Source organism: Erinaceus europaeus, chromosome 8, assembly GCF_950295315.1.
Source record: "Erinaceus europaeus chromosome 8, mEriEur2.1, whole genome shotgun sequence".
In the NCBI taxonomy this organism is placed as follows: domain Eukaryota; kingdom Metazoa; phylum Chordata; class Mammalia; order Eulipotyphla; family Erinaceidae; genus Erinaceus; species Erinaceus europaeus.
In genome coordinates, this window is record NC_080169.1 from 41147995 (window position 1) to 41162384 (window position 14390).

Here is a 14390-nt window from a genome sequence, read left to right on the forward strand (position 1 = left end):
AAAACACAGACTGAGTCTTTTTAAAATATAGGTTGTGTATTTGATATGCGGACTCTCTCAAAAGCCTAGACCAAGTAGATCAGAAGCAACCAGTGTCACAGCTACATACAAGATACTGGGAACTATACAGCAAACCCTAACAAAAAGACTTTTCAATGTTAACCCAATTACCAAATAATGTGATGATAACATTAACTATCCGTTGTCTTTTTGAACCCTAAGTCAGCAGGAACCTCACATCTCCACTATAAAGCCTATATTTCCTGCATGCCTCTCCCAATCCATATCAAATAATATTGCATCTGCCGATTGCAACCTTATCAACACGATTGCCACCTCAACATGCTTCAGCTCAGATTGTGTCCAGAGTTTCAGGTGTGGAATGACAACGCTTCAGTTTCATTACTCGGGTGAGACCTTTCCTTTCATAGTATTCTCTAATTCCATCCCAGGTGGTTCACTTTATAACAAAGTCCCAAACCCTAGATATACACCAGGTTCTGTGAGAGAGAGCATATGTTCACACGTGTTTGTAAACTAGTGCAAAATATATACCTGAAAGCAGAAGTACACTAGAGTTTGCAGTGAGTACCCCCCCCCCCCATCACTTCCTCTCCACTATTCCAAGCTTTGGGTCCATGATTGCTCAACAATTTGTTTGGCTTTCTATGTTAACTATCTTTTCAGCCAGCAGGTTCCAGATGCCATCTGGATGCCGGCCAGGCTTCCCTGGACTGAAGACCCCACCAATGTTCCCTGGAGCTCTGCTTCCCCAGAAACCCACTCTACTAGGGAAAGAGAGAGGCAGACTGGGAGTATGGACCAACCAGTCAATGTCAATGTTCAGCGGGGAAGCAATTACAGAAGCCAGACCTTCCACCCTCTGCAAACCACAAGGACCCTGGGTCCATGCTCCCAGAGGGACAGAGAATGGGAAAGCTATCAGGGGAGGGGATGGGATATGGAGATTGGGTGGTGGGAATTGTGTGGAGTTGTACCCCTCCTTCCCTATGGTTTTGTTAATTTATCCTTTCTTAAATAAAAAATAAATTTAAAAAAACTCAAAAAAAAAAAAACTGCCATAGTTGTGGGCCCCTAGAAACATGCCTAAAATGGTCTTCCTAGCTTCCTTCTACCATAAGATGCCTAATCTCACCTATATTCTCCCACCCACCCCAGAGTCTTTCACTTTGGTACAATACACCAATTCCAATTCAGGTTCTACTTGTGTTTTATCTTCTGATCTTGTTTTTCAACTTCTTTCTGAGAGTAATATCATTCCATATTCATCCTTCTGTTTCTGACTTATTTCACTTAACATGAATTTTCAAGGTCCATCCAAGATCGGCTAAAAATGAAGTCACCATTTTTAATAGCTGAGTAATATTCCATTGTGAATATATACCACAACCTGCTCACTCACTCACCTGTTGTTCTTTTTGATTCCTGTTCCATTTTGTCTCACTTTATATCCTTCCACCTTCCAGACACCAAGTTGCAGATGTTACCATGATTCCATCCTGACATATTTGGGCAGACAACGTCACCAATGTGTCCTGGAACCTCACCTCTCCAGAGCCCACTAGGGAAAGACAGAAACAGGCTCGTAGTATGGATCAACCTGCCTGCCCATGCCCAATAGAGAAGCAACTGTATACATAAGCCAGAACTCCTACCTTCTATACCCCTAAAACAATTTTAATCTATACTCCCAATATGGGAGAAGTAAAAGGAGGGAGAGAATAAGAGGACTCTGAACTCCAGCTCCATCATGACCTGTAGAGAGAGGAGGAAAAGGGGAGGGACATTTGGATGCAGTAATAGGGTTATGTGTAGCTTGGAAAGGAGGGATGGCTGGACCTCTAAGAAAAAGGGAGCATAATTTACAAAAGTAGAGAGAAAGTTATAGGGATGATTGTTAAACTGTATTTACAACCTAAGGATAACTACTGTGGCTTGCAATAAAGGGACTGAGGATTCAGAACTCTGGAGGTGGGAGTGGTATGAAATTATACATCTGTTGACATATAATTTTGTAAATCAATATTAAATCACTAATACACTTTTTTTTTTAATGGGGCAGTCCTTACCATTATTACTTAATAGTGGGGCAATCTCCTAGAGAGATCCTCTTGAGGACTCATGATTTTTTTTAAGTTTTTTTTTAAATATTAATTTTATATTGGCTTTTCACTTTTTTTTCCTTTCAGCTGAAATTTCTTTTTTTTATTATTTCTTTATTGGGGAACTAATGTTTTACATTCCACAGTAAATACAATAGTTCCTATATGCATAAAATTTCCCAATATTCCACATACCAATCCAACCCCCACTAGGTTCTCTGCCAGTTTTCTTGGACCTGTATTCTCCCACCCACCCCAGAGTCTTTCACTTTGGTACAATACACCAATTCCAATTCAGGTTCTACTTGTGTTTTATCTTCTGATCTTGTTTTTCAACTTCTGTCTGAGAGTAAGATCATTCCATATTCATCCTTCTGTTTCTGACTTATTTCACTTAACATGAATTTTCAAGGTCCATCCAAGATCGGCTAAAAATGAAGTCACCATTTTTAATAACTGAGTAATATTCCATTGTGAATATATACCACAACCTGCTCACTCACTCATCTGTTGTTGGACACCCAGGTAGCATCCAGGTTTTGGCTATTACAAATTGTGCTGTGAGTCGGATTCCTTAGCATATATCCCCAGGAGAGGAATTACAGGATCATAGGGTAGTTCCATTTCTAGCCTTCTGAGAGTTCTCCAGCCTATTCTCTGCAGAATTTAGACCTATTGACATTCCCACAAGCAGTGCAGGAGGGTTCCTTTGACCCCACAACCTCTCCAGCATTTGCTCTTGTTACTTTTTCTGATGTATGACATTCTCACAGTAGTTAAGTGGTACCTCACTGTTGTCTTTATTTGCATTACTCTGACAATCAAAGACTTGGAACATTTTTTCATGTGTTTCTCAGCTTTTGGATGACTTCTGTAGTGAATATTCTGTCCATGTCCTCTCCCCACTTTTATTTGTTTTCTTGTTGTTGAGTTTAGCAAACTCTTTATTTATTTTGGTTATTAGCTTCTTATCTGATGTATGGCATATAAAGATCTTCTCCCATTCTGTGAGGGGTCTCTTGGTTTGGGTGTTTGTTTCTTTCGCTGTGCAGAAGATTTTTAATTTGATATAGTCCCATAGGTTTATGCTTGCCTTAGTCTTCTTTGTAATTGGATTCATTTCACTAAAGATGTCTTTAAAATTTATGCGGAAAAGAGTTCTGCCAACATTTTCTTCCAAGTATCTGATAGTTTCTGGTCTAACATCCAAGTCCTTGGTCCACTTGGAATTTACTTTTATATTTGGTGAAATATAGCGGTTCAGTTTCATTCTTCTGCATGTTTCAACCCATTTACTCCAACACCATTTGTCGAAGAGACTCTGCTTTCCCCGTTTAATAGTCTTGGCACCTTTGTCAAAGACTAGATGTCCATAGGTGTGGGGGCTTACTTCTGAACTCTCAATTCAATTCCACTGGTCAGTGTATCTATTCATGTTCCAGTACCAAGCAGTTTTGATGACAATGGCCCTATAATACAATTTGAGATCTGGGAGTGTGATGTCTCCAGTTCTGTTCTTTTCTTTCAAGATTGTTTTGGCAATTCCAGGTCTTTTCTGGTTCCAGATAAACATTTGTAGCATTTGTTCTATTCTCCTAAAAAAATGTGGTGGGAATCTTGGTGGGGATAGTATTCAATTTGTATATGGCTCTGGGTAGTATAATCACTTTGATGATGTTAATTCTTCCAACCCATGAACATGGAATATCTTTCCACTTCTTTGTGTCTTTTTCCATTTCCTTGAGTAGTGACTCATAGTTTTCAGTATACAAGTCTTTCACTTCTTTGGTTAGGGTTACTCCTAGATATTTTATTGTTTTTGTTGCTATAGTAAAAGGACTTGATTTCTGGATTTCAACTTCTTCTAACTTAGTGTTTGCATAGAGGAATGCCACTGACTTTTGAATGTTAATTTTGTAGCCTGACACCATACTGTATTGAATGATGATTTCCAAAAGCTTCTTGCTAGATTCTTAAGGTTTTTCTATGTATACTATCATGTCATCTGCAAATAGGGAAGGTTTGACTTCTCTCTTTCAATCTGTATCCTTGTAATTCCTTGCTCCTGCCTGATTGCTATGGCAAGAACTTCCAACACTATGTTGAATAGTAATGGTGATAAATATTAATTAATTTATTTATTTCCTTTTGTTGCCCTTGTTTTTTTATTTTTGTAGTTATTATTGTTGTTGTGGTTGATGTCCTTGTTATTGGATAGGACAGAGAGAAATAGAGAGAGGAGGGGAAGACAGTGAGGGGGAGAGAAAGATAGACACCTATAGACCTGCTTCACCACCTGTGAAGCGGGAGCCCCAGGATCCTTATTCCAGTCTTTGCACTTGGCGCCATGTGCGCTTAACCTGCTGTGCTACTGCCTGACTCCAGAGGACTTATGATATTGAGGGCTTATGATGACATTCCTGATGGGAGTGACCAGTGATGGTGGAGAGACAAGTCTGTTAGAGGTCTACCTATTGTATCTATGGGTGAATCCTAGGATTCCCTGACTTGGCCCCAAGTACCCATCTAAGTTTTAATAGTTCACTCCTTCTACTTGCCTGGGTTTACTATGTTCCTATGAAGTCAGGTGCCTCTATTTTCTCCCCTATGTTAATCCTCTGTGTTTGTGCATGTATCATAGCTACACATATCTGCTCTGCAAATACATTTAGAGTAAAATCATCTGCAGCTCTATCACTAGATATAAAATAATGTAATGCCAGGCAAAAATCTAGAATATTGCCAGCTCTATGAAATATTCACTGACTAGGTTTATTATTATATTAACAGATGAGAAGATTTCCAGGGAAGTACAATCCATCTTTTAAATAATTGCTGTCAAATGAATAAAATTAGGTAAAAGTTATTCAAAGTTCAAGTTATAATAAGATTTTCAAGCTCTGGGAAGAGCATAAATTTGTATATTCAGAATTGCATTGTCTTATTCATCAATCTTGATAAAGAAAACATATCCACAAAGTTAAAAGTAAAAATTCTTCCTTGGTCCATTAAGCATTATACTGTTTAATTCAGTTTTTATATAAAGATTTACTCTGTGGAGTTCAGGCGCTAGCACAGTAGGTTAAGCGCACATAGATTGAAGTGCAAGGACCAGCCTAAGTATCCCTGTTTGACTCCCTGGCTCCCCACACAAATGGTAGCTTCACAAGCGGTGAAGCAGATCTGCAGGTGTATATCTTTCTCTTCCCCTCTCTGTCTCCCTCTCCTCTTTCCATTTTTGTCTATCCTATCCAACAACAATGACGGCAATAACAACAATATGAGCCTCCAGGAGCAGTGGATTCGTAGGACAGTCACTGAGCCCCAGTAAAAAAGGGTTATTTGCCTCCAGGGGGAGGAAAAAAAATTATTCCATTTGAGAATTGAGTTTTTATGTTTTAGCTTAATGAAATATGTCACACCTACCTACAATTAACTAACTCCATGTCTAGGTTAGATATAACTTTACTTTAGTTTCATGTTTATTTGAGGTTACTGAATCCATATGAAATTACTTCTTTCATTTAATATTGCCTCATCAACCTCTCCAAAACTAATCTTTGTGAAACAGATGCAAAAGGAAGAGAGCTAGTAAGTAATATCTTAAGTGTTTAGTTGCCAATAGCACAAAGTAGAACTTTTTCTATACACAGTGTAAGAGATTTGAAATAACTATATGTCCTAGGTAACACATAAGAGTAAAGGAAGGAAATTTATGTTAATTAAGGACAATAATTGTGAAGAAAAATCCTAATTTTTTTCAACAAATTATTAGAAAATCTGCATGAATCTCACGAATCTGTATTCTTTCTATGTTCTCATTTTTCTTTTCTGATTTCCCAAGCTATATTGATTAAACTCTAGCAAGATCACAAAGGAGGTTTAAGCAATGAGTATTATTCAGATACATTTCAAGCCAAAACATGTCCTAGAGAGCACTGTAAATTTTGGAAGTCTGATATGCAAATATTAGTAACTTGCATTATAGGAATTTGTTTCTCCAATTCCACTCTGCTTACTGGTGTATAAATCAAGACTCCAACAGGAAACAGATGGTGTGCCCAATTTAGGATAATTTAGGAGGGCTTATTTACAAAAGGACTATTTACAGAGGTGTGGGTGTAGGCAAATCACAAAGTATAGTGAAAGAATGATGAGCTGGTTACATACAGTTAACACCCTGGGTCTATTAGGACAAAGGAACAGGAAGAAGGAGTTGTTAAAACCCTGAAGGAGAAGTCATGCACAGAAGTCTACCTTGAAAGGATATGTGACCATTCAAAGGTTGCAGAGTCAGTCCGCAGGCAACTGGCAAAGAGGTCACTCTCTTTCTGTATCCTGCTGTACAACACAACAGGAAATAGGAAGAAATTTAATGGCCTCAATAAATAGTGTCACTCAAAGCAAATTCTCTGTAAGATATCAGGATTGGGGGCCAGGTGGTTGCACACCTGGTGAAGTGCATACATTATAGAGTGCAAGAACCTGGGTTCAAATACCTGGCCCCCACCAGCAGGAGAAAAGCTTTGTAAGTGGTAAAGCAGTGCTGCCGGTGTCTTTCTGCCTCCTTCCCTCTCTAGCTTCCCCTTCCTCTAAAATTCTCTGTGTTTCTATCCAATAAGAAATATTTTTAAAAGAAAGAACACAAACTTTTAAAAAAAAGTATAAAAAATAATTACTTCCAGATCTCTTCAGTAGTCAAACCTAAACAATAGTCTGAGAGGTATAGTATTCAGTTAAAAAGCTTATGTTGGTTAGCTTTGGGGGGGCAAATATCTGGATGGAATAATGGAGATCCAATAAGAGAACACCCATGCATGTGATTAAATTCCCTGACCTACAAAGTTTCTTTAACAAAAATACTTAAATCACCCTAAAACCACTTACAAAAGAATTTTTCTTGGAAAAGTATAGTTTTTGATGTCTTTCAAGCTCAAGATTTCCATCAACAGATGCTTCAGAGATTTAATACTTTGGATAATCTATAAACACTGGGAGTATTTTTAGAAAAAAAGTGGGAGTAAATTGGAAAGAGAAAAAAGAAGCTAACAATCTTTAATACTGCTCCCTTTAGAAAATGACCTTCTGAGTTATAAATTGTGAATTTTACAGATAAAGTGAAAGTCAGATGGTTTAAGTACAATGACCAAAGCCAATGAAAAATACAAGATGTGGGTCTAAAGAGATAGCTCCCTACTAAGGCACATATCTTGCCATTTGAAGGTCAAGTTTTGAGCCTTAGTATCAGTCATATCCCTCCATTTGTCATGCAGGAGACATTCTTCACTTGTTCTTTCTGAGCAGGGACATAGGGGCAACAGGAGCTGAGAGGAGACATAGAGCAGCAAGGCAGGTAGAAGCAAAACTTTATTCTTGCAAGAAGTCAGCTCAATTTATTTCCCCTTTGCTCAGTCCCTGTTCAGCAACTCTACATCTTAGCAGCTGCTCTCTAGGTCAGTAGTACTTGTCAGTTCCTAGAGATTCAATAAGGAGGATAGCAGATACAGCCCTCTGGGTCTAGAAATGGGATGGTAGATATCAAACCCCTCTAGCCTAAAGCAGGGTATCATTATATCAACTTACACAGAAGAGGTCTGAGTGATCAGGCAGTTGTTATACACTGATCATATGCAGCAACAATAAGTGAAAATCATTTTTATATCATGTGCAACAACGGAAACGGAAAAAAATATATATGGGAGCCAGGCGGTGGCACACCTGAATAAGTGTTTACAATGTGCAAGGATGCAGGTTCAAGCCCCTGGTCCCCACCTGCAGGGGGAAAGTTTCATGAATGTTGAAGCAGGGCTGTGGGCGCCTCTCTGTCTCTCCTCCCCTCAATTTATCTCTGTCTCTATACAATAATAAATAAATAATACATTTTTAAAAATATTTATAAGGCAATACAGTTTCTACCTAGTCATTTTCCAGCTGAAAGCCTAAAGCATCCATATTAGTTTGATATTATCTTAGGCTTTGCTACAGTACCACATGAAAATAGGAGGGTACCGGGGGAAGCTCTGGTACTGTGGTTGCTTCTCTCTCTTTCTGTCTATTTATTTTTCCTGTCTCTATCTAAATGAAGAAGCTGTTCAGGAGCAATGAAATTGTGTATGCCCTAGAACTCTGCTCAACTAACTAGCCAAAAAAGGAAATAAATGTCAAATCAGTAATCACAGATCTGTTTGATTCTAAAACTATTTCAGCTCACCCATCAGCACACTGCATATTTTTAATGTAAAATACTTGAGCATTGCAGTGCCATACTGTTTAACAATTTTTTTCTTAACAGAAATGAGGGGAAGAATCAACTGAAGACATATAATGGAGCAAAAATTCAATGGCACACCCACCCCTCTAAATATAGCTTTGATAAAAGGATTGATTTCACGAGACAGACCCTGAAAGCAAAATGTATAATAGCTTTGAAATAATCTTCTAGTCTGCAAACTGAAAAGAGCATCACCGCTTTACAGAAGGACCTATTAGGACCACTGGTCCATATCTTCCAAGAAAGACAGTGGAACCATGGCCTGATGTAGTTTTATGTTTTATGAACCCTCCCTTTTTTTTATTCTTTCCAAAGTCTCCTGTGCTAGAGTATTTTGTGGTTTGTGCCAAAAAGCACAAGGATAAGATTTCTCAGAATCCCTAGCACTCTCCCATCAGTATAAGAAGTACTTACTTGGCTAATACAATTCTTTTTACTTTTCCTTTCACTAATATACTTCGTGCTTGTTTGATTTCTTATCCAGCTTTAAGAACCTAGTAGGGTACAGAGCTGTGCGTGTGCACGCCGCGCGTGCGCACACACACACACACACACACACACACAAACACAATTATTTGCACAAATTGCAATATTTATCCAGTAGACCATCAAAAGGAGAATCCTGAAAGTAAAGGAAGTGGAAAGTCTAATAATGGGTGGAATGTCTAGAGAGACAGGTAGTTAGAAAGAGAAATTAGACAGCCTTTGAGTTCTTCTCACTCTCCCATTATGCTAAGCCAGTCCTGCCACTTTTCATTGCCTGTAGACTTTGCACCTGAGGTTTACACCCTTCTACAAAAGAACCATTTTATTATATCTACAGTGATACAATATTTCACCCTTAATAATAATTTTCCAGCCTTCCATATCTCTGTGCTCCTACCTGCTGTAAGTCAGTTGAAAGCAATGGTCAGATCATCTCAGACTCATTGTAACTACCCTTAGGACAAATGACTCTCTCAACTGCACCTGCCTTTATACACCTGTGTTATCATAATAAAATTAAAATCATGCCTACTCAAGTAGGAGGACTAAGTGAGTCAGTGGCTCCAGGCAGACATAATGATTTCATAGGAACTGAAGAAAGGAATGTGAAATCAAGCTCTGGGGACTATTTTGTCTTAAGGGAAAAAAAAACATAAAACCCAAATGTAAACAAGTCCTCCTTTACTTTAAGGAGTCTGTAAGATATATTCAGACTACAAACAAGAAAATCCGTGCACCTGTGTTTTTCTCCCATAGGCAAAACTGTTCAAATGCAAGTGACTAGTAAGAAATATTATGGAGTTATGTGGAGTTAAGTCTTTGGTCTTTTAAAGATGGAATTAATTCCCTGATACAGGCATTGAATTTTTTTTTTTTTAGGAGAGAGATATAAGTCTCTAAAAACAGAATGTAAAGCTTCTCACATGCTGGGTAGCCACTTGCTGAGTCAATGGAGAATAAATATCAGCACTTTTATTTTTGACTCAAATTCCATAGTTGTCATAAGTTCAAACATTCTTCAGTTTTTACATTGGATTCTATGGCACTTATTTGTGAAAGTTATGTTTAATCAGCTAACCATCTGGCTTGAGCTGGGAAATAATTTAAGATATTTGAATGCATAAAGTACCTAAAATAGAATTGTCTTTAATCTTACCAGTTTAAAATTATCAACCATGAGTCAATTTGGCTTTAAATTAATGCAAGGAAGCTTCTGAACTAGTGATATTTTCTTTACCATTCAGTATTATTGATCAAGTATTTGAATGATTAGGTCTCTTATTATTAATCCACAGGGGGTAGAGTAGGTAGTTTAATAATTTGAGCATATCTTCACTCATAAGGTCATAGGTTTGTTCTCCAGCACTGCCTAAAATAACAAAGCATGCTCTGGTCAGTGTGTGTGTGTGTGTGTGTGTGTGTGTGTGTGTGTGTGTGTGTGTGTAATGACTTTTAAAAATTAAAGATTTATTTACTTACCAGAGACAGAGAAAAATAGTGCTAGTGCCCACACTCAGAACCTCATACTTGAGAGCCGTATGCCTTATCCCACACCAAGTCCCAGACTGATAAAAATGTAAAATAATCAAATCACACAAAAACTGGGAGTTAAGGGGGCTAGTGGTGCCACATTGGATTAAGCACACACTGTGTGGTTAAGCACACTTCCTGTGTGGAAGGATCCACTCAACGAACCAGGTTTGAGCCCCTGCTCCCCACCTGCAGTGGGGACATATACAAGCAGGTCTGCATGTGTCTTTCTCTTTTTCTTTATCTGCCCTTCCCCTCTCAATTTCTCATTGTCCTATCAAGTAAAATAGAAAAAAAAAATGGCTGCCAAGAATGGTGGATTTTTAGTGCCAGCACTGAGCCCCAATAATAAAGGAAAAAAAAAAAAACACCTTGGTAGTTAAGAAATATTTGGAAATTAAAGGAAAGTATGAAAATACTGCTTGCCCCCCTCTCAGGACCTTGGCTCTATCATAAAACAATGATAGGGATAACTCCAGTCTCTGAAGGGAGGCTGGGAGTATCCTACTCTGCCACTTAAAAAAAAAAAAAAAAAACTGGTCATGAAATGAGTGCAGCCTGCAAAGTTCCTCAGATGTGACCATGAGCTATATAAGCTCAGACTAATAGGGACTTAGAGGTTACACAGGCTCTGGCACTAAATATAAATATGAATTTACATATGGACCCTGGAGCAGGTGGATGAAGGTAAATAGTTAATGCTAGCCACAAAATTCTTTTTTTTTTTTGCTACTCCCTTCACTAATCCAACTTTCTAGCCCCTTTCTCTACTCTGACACTATTCTTTCAGAAAATATTTTCATCCAACCTCGTGCTAGCTAACAAACTCAAGCAAAACTACTAATGTTGTATGCCCCCAGGAACATGCCTAAAATGGTTCTCCTAGCTTTCTTCTACCATAAAATCCCTAAGCTCATCTGCTCTGATCCTACTTTCTGGTTCCTGATCATTAACCATCTTGTTTCAACTTAGGTCAAGCCACCTTCCAGACAGTATGCTATAGACACTACCATGACCACTCCAACTTTTCTGGGAAGATGACCTCACCAATGTGTCTTGGACCCTCACCTCTCCAGAGCTCTGGTCCACTAGGGAAAGATAGAAACAGTCTGGGGGTATGGATCAACCTATTAATGTCTATGCTCAGTGGAGAAGCAGCTACAGAAGCCAGAACTCCTACCTTCTGCTCCCCATAAAAACCTTGATCTATACTCCCAGTGGGGGGAAAATGATAGGATGAAGATAAGAGGACTCTGTACTCCAGCTCCATCATTATCCAGAGAGAGAAGGAAAAGGAAAGGAACATATGGAGGAAATTATGATGTCATGAATGGCTTAGAGGGAAAGAAAGAGTGAATCAGAAAAAGAAGGGGCAACTATGTATAAATGTGTTGTAGAGAAGATGGTTGGCCCATGTCTAAAACTTTAGGGGAACAGAGATGGATTGCAGTGAAGAGAGTGAAGATTCAGAAATCTGGTAGTGGGAATGGTGTGGATTCAAACCCCCATCTACATGTAATTCCATAATATAAAAAATAAGAAATAAGTAAATAAAAAAAATAAATAGCATCTCAGAAAAATACTGTTTGCCTATAAAACTAATATACAATCACAGTACACTTATTATATAATTATAAATCCCAAATGTATTTTCAAAGTTCAATAGAACTTATATCCAACAGAATGACATGCATATACTATGATGCTTAAAATAAACATGTGAAAGTCATGGGTCTTGATAAAAGAGGTCATAGCTAATGTATCAGGGACTTAAGACTTATACCATGTCTCAAGTACAAATTACCTAGGAAGTGCCTGATAATGTCATATAAAACCTAATGCTTTAGGACCAGAAGGTGCCACACCTTACACATTACAGATTTCAAGGATGAATTTTCTTTTATTTATTTATTTATTTATTTATTTATTTATAAAAAGGAAATATAGACTAAACCATAGGATAAGAGGGGTAAACTTCACAGAATTCTCACCACCAAAACTCTGTATCCCATCCCCTTCCCTGATAACTTTCCTATTATTTAATCCTCTGGGTGTATGCACCCAAGGTCATTGTGAGATGTAAAAGGTAGAATGTCTGACTTCTGTAATTGCTTCCCTGCTTCTTCTTCTAGCATTTGCCCTTCTTCCATAGCCAGTCAACAGCGTCAGGTTGAGCCTGATGTAAAGTTTTGAGACCTCCTTTGAATCTGGAGAGGTAGCAGTCATTGACTATGTGGGTCATAGTCTGTCTGTAGCCACAGGGGCAGTTCGGGTCATCTCTGGCTCCTCAGCGATGGAACATAGCGGCGCACTGGCCATGGCCTGTTCAATAGCGATTGAGGAGGGCCCAATCATAACATGCTAGGTCAAAGCCGGGTTGAACATGGGCATTGACAGGTCGATCCATACTCCCAGCCTGTCTCTCTCTTTCCCTAGTGGGGAAGGGTTCTGGGGAAGTGAAGTTCCAGGACATACTGGTGGGATTATCTGTCCAGGGAAGTCTGGTAGGCATCATGCTAGCATCTGGAACCTGGTGGTTGAAAACAGAGTTAGCATACAAAGCCAAACAAATTGTTGATCAATCATAGCTGGAATAGTGCAGATGAAGAGTTGAGGGACCCCCCATTTTGTAGATAGCTAGTAGGCATATTTCAGTTATATTCCAAAGGGTCTGTGGCTATACTAGTGTGTGTTTGTTTTTTGTTGTTTTATTTATTTATTTTTTGTGTGTGAGCCTGAAATCTGATATGCAGATAGATCCTAATTATTGTCTGGGGAGGTGATGTCATGGCTGGAAGAAGGATCAGAAAGCTGGATCAGGGAAGAGAGTAGCTCCCAAATATGGGAAAGGTGTATAGATATTATTGACTGTAAACCCTATCAATTTGATGTAATCTGGGGCCCATATTCAGCTTAGGAGCCTATGTGACCGCTGCATCCCTGCAGATCTGAGTTCACATTCTGTGGTCATAAGTAGGAACGTTCCAAGCTGCCTCAATATCAGGACCCATCTTCCTCAGGTTTAGCATATTGTTCAGCCTCCCTTCGGAGGATGGAACATTCTCTACCATTGTTGATCCAAGTTGAGGTTAAGGTCCTATGGGGGTCCACAAAGGGGTATACTTTTGTTGTTCCTGCTAGGAATGACATATAACAATAGAGAGAGATTTATTCTAGGTCTAGGTCTATCATGTCTCTTTGGGGAGACTTCAGATTCCCAAATAGGGCCCCAGATGATGGGGTGGCCTGATAGTGACTAAAGTGGCCTGATAGTGATTAAAGTATGCCAGTCTCTTGCCCTTATTCAGCTTTTGAAATTATTGCTTTAATGAGGTTAGCTTTGGAGTGAGTGAGAGAACTGTAATAGGAAGTAGGTGAGGAGGGTATCTAAGTCTAAGTAGACACTAATATACTGTTTATGAATTGCTTTTTACAACATAAAGCCCCAACTTAAAAGGCAACAACTGTCTTATAGGTCATTATTTTCCCCAATAAAGTAAGTTGAAAAATATTGTAAATTTTTTTTTCAAACTAAGAGAAATTAGGCTGCAGCTAAGGCCAGGCTGGCCCTTGCAATTAACTTTTTGCCCATTCTCAAAAGGCATTTGAGAAGAATTTCACTGTCAAAATTGACTTTATTAAGTCTTGGCTTTTGACTTATAGTTTCATAAATAAAAAGGTCAGATTTATCATATTTCTTAACTGTTTTATATACAAAGGACCAGACATCACTTTCACAAATTAAAATAAGCAATTGCTGGTTTTGACAAAACACATGATGTGCCTGAGGGGAAATGTCATTACTCTCACTTTTATTAACAAAAGAGTCTTAGGGGAAAAGCCATAAGTCACTTTGATTCAAAATAGGAAACAGAAAATTGTCTGCAAACTGTGTGGTATATGCCATGAGTATGGAGAGAGTTTAGTGTTCTGTGTGCACAAGATTTTTTAGTCCACAAGGCAGAATCAAACTGAATTTT